Genomic DNA, 3,463 nt, shown 5'->3' with positions numbered 1-3,463 from the left:
CTTACGCTAGTTTAATGGATATTTAACCTCCTAATTTCTCCTATAAATGCATTACCTGCTATTAGGACTGAATTATGCCCTTATGTTTCTCATTTGTGTCTAAAGGTCCATAAACCATCCACATTCTTGAGGTATGATTGAAGACTTGATATTGTGGCAAATGAAGGACAAGATAGTTGAGAGAGATCTACAAGGTCAAGACCTACAAGTGTTTTAATATTTTATTTCTTTTATTAATACAAAAATGAATTATTTCTCCTATACTTATGTCTTATTTATGCAGAAAATGAATCCTTGGTTTCTTGTTTAGAGTTGTTTGTATATGTTATTTGTGTGTTTTGGTTCTCATTCTTGTTTTGGATGTTTTCCAGGTTCCAATGTTAGAATTTGAAGTTGGAGCTAAAGCTTGCAAGCAGGGAGAAGAAGAGAGCTTTCATTGGTTCCCAAATAAGTCTTTCTTCCATATTTTAAACTTCTCTAAGGAAAGAATAGCAATTTTGTCTTCGTTGTTTCTAGATCAAGCCACTAGGTCTAGGGAGATTGATTCTGTCTGTAGAAGGAATTTATCCATAAAACAACTTGACTACTCCATTGGGAATGAGATGTTCTTAAGTGGTTTCCTTTTCATATCCTTTTAGGACATCTAAAAACGACTATATTTTATTTGTTCATATAGTTATTGGACCTGGGAAAGCATAATTCAAGCTTGGTTAGGGTTAGTTTTACGTGTTTCAAGCCAATTTGCCCCATTGCACTTTCTGTTCTGAGACAGAGTGCCCCAACACACATAACCCATTCTATAAGTGTGATGACTCGCACCAGTTTCTATATATTTCCTTAGATGACCCCTGTAAGTGAAAAAAAAAATGCATTTTCCTTGCCTTGCTCTCAGTTATGTTTTTTTTGCAGTGTCATCCTAATTCTATGGTTCAAGGTCTTTGTAAAGCCAACAACATGTTTGGAATTAACTGTGATTTCCCTTTTGATGAGAGTTTTTTTCCTTTTATTTTTTCTTATCAATTATAGCTTGTTATGATTTGGCTTGGTTATTGATTCATCAAAAGACATTGCATATTATAGTTGTAATCTGTTTTACTTGATTTTGTTTCAGTAAATCAGTCATAGTTTGAGTTTTCTTTGCATTACGAAAATCCAAAACAAAACAATAGGAACTTCTTGTTGATTAGGGCTTTGAGTTTGTAAAATTGGAAGTGTCTTTGAAGGTCTTGTTTTAGGAATTTGTTTTCTGCGAAAGATTGAATTGAAACCTCTTCCCTTCCTTGGTTAGATATTCATTGAATTAAAAGAGTTCATTTTCTCATGCTAGTTGCATTCTAGGAGTTCAAGTGAATTTGTTTCGAGCCTTGAAACTGAAACCTTAATCAAGATCAACATTAAAATTTATCAATTAATCTAAGGAGCATTTGGAACATTAAAGACACATTTAGTGGTCTAGGCTAGAAGACATGTTCTGGTGTCTCTAAATGTAGGAGTTGTCATTACTTGTCAGCGTTACAACCCAAGGATGGTTGGTTTTCCACGTATATTAGAGTATATCGAAACGTTCTTCCATGTACCTTTTGGCATATAGGATGACACTCCACTTACAACGAGCATATCAGAATGCCCCCATCATACGGTTATGCATTAGACAACACTACTACGGGCTATGCTTCCACATACCTCTGGGTATATTTTGGAAGTCCCCATTAGGTTGCAAACCTCCCATAGGTAACTAAGTTATCCACCTTATTAATTTTGATACAACGAACACAACATTTGGGGATATTGCCTACATGTACTTAATCGTATATTACAGTTCATAGTGACTTGGTAATCCTTAAATGTCTAATTACCCCTTTTTATTTTTATTTGTGTTTTTATTTTTCAAAATCAATTAATTAACTCACTTTCTACTCCTTAGTAGAACTTAGGTTAATTTTGATGGCAACAGTTCCGGAGTCCACCAGTGAAGGGAACCTGTAACAACCCTGGTTAAAAATCCATGTAATAAAATTAATAAAGGAAAAATAATAACCATGGTCATGGGACATGTATTCCAAGTTGAACGTTGGGAAAAAACATAGTGATGGGGATCACTTGTGATTAACTAATGGCTATGGAAATTGGCAAAGGCTTTGGAAAGGAAAAGTGGCATTTATTGGAATTTTATTTATGAAAATAATGGAAAATGGGAGAAAAGGGAGGTGAAAATTCATAGGTTTATAGTGAGGAGGAATTTGAAGGAAAATAATGAAAATTTGAAGAAAATAGAAGCCCAATTAATAAAAAGGCTTCTGAGGACCAGTTTGTAACCTTTTGTCGGTTCAATTTTGGAGCTCTCATTTTCTACTCTCTCTCATACTCTTGGACACTTAGAGTTTTCTTGGAGCACTCTTGGAGGAATGTGGCATACTTGGGATTTTGGAGCAAGAAGGAAAAGGAAGAGCAGGAAAGCACAAGAGGACATCAGGATCAACAACTACAACGGGTTTTTCTTGCAGGTATTGAGTTGCATGTATGATTTCATTTCTAGTTTTGGCATTTGTGGCACATGCATGTGGTTTCTTGGTTATGATCTGTCATTGGCATGGAGTATTGCCTAGATTGACGGTGGATTTGCATAGCCTTGCCATTTCCTGGAAAGCCATGGTGTTGTGGGTGTCTTTCATTTGTTTTCAGGTTGGTTCTCATGTTCCTTATGGTTGTGGGTTAAGTTACTAATTCTTGGAAGCCTTGGTTGGACAAACGCTCTGGAAGCCCTGTAACAACTTGGGTTGAGTTACTAGTCTTGGAAGCCGTGGTTGAACAAATGCTCTGGAAGCTCGGAAACAACTGTGGGTTGAGTCACTAGTCCTGGAAGCCCTGGTTGAAAAAAAAACACTCTAGAGACATCAACAGCTTGGATAGAGATAAATCTAGTGATGGTTAGTGATGTACGACCGTGAGGTGGAATCAGTGGTTGAGGGTTGAGATGGTTTTGCCTCTCGAAGCCCTGATTTGGTTTTACTTGAGTTGTTTCATGAGATCCCACATTCATGCTTGGAATATGGCACAAGGGTGATTGGCTGAAAGAAATATTTGGTTCAGCCAATCTATGGTTGAGTGGCATGTGGAAGTCCCATACCTAGTTGCATTTTTCATATGTTAATAACAGCTTCTTTCCTCTTGTATTTGATGGGTAAATATACTCGTTCATATGTGGTTTTTATGGTTGTTATATCCTTGTTATTTATGTTGATTATGAGTATGTTTTATGACAGACTTGATGTATGGCTCTCATCATGTTTTGATTTGCAAATGAATGAACAGTGAATATATGACCTAATAGATGATAATTCATCTACTATGATAATGCATCAGTGCTTCTTCATGAATCTCAGATAAGTATCAAACCCCTATGCTCATATTTGTTATTATGACCTGTAGATTGCATATTTGTGACATGTTTGACGAAATGCTT

The sequence above is a fragment of the Pinus tabuliformis genome, chromosome 1_2 (genome assembly GCF_031772625.1).
Source record: "Pinus tabuliformis cultivar Carrire ecotype Pingquan chromosome 1_2, CPIR1, whole genome shotgun sequence".
Lineage (NCBI taxonomy): Eukaryota > Viridiplantae > Streptophyta > Pinopsida > Pinales > Pinaceae > Pinus > Pinus tabuliformis.
The sequence above is the reverse complement of the archived record's forward strand: the minus strand, read 5'-3'. Positions refer to the sequence as shown.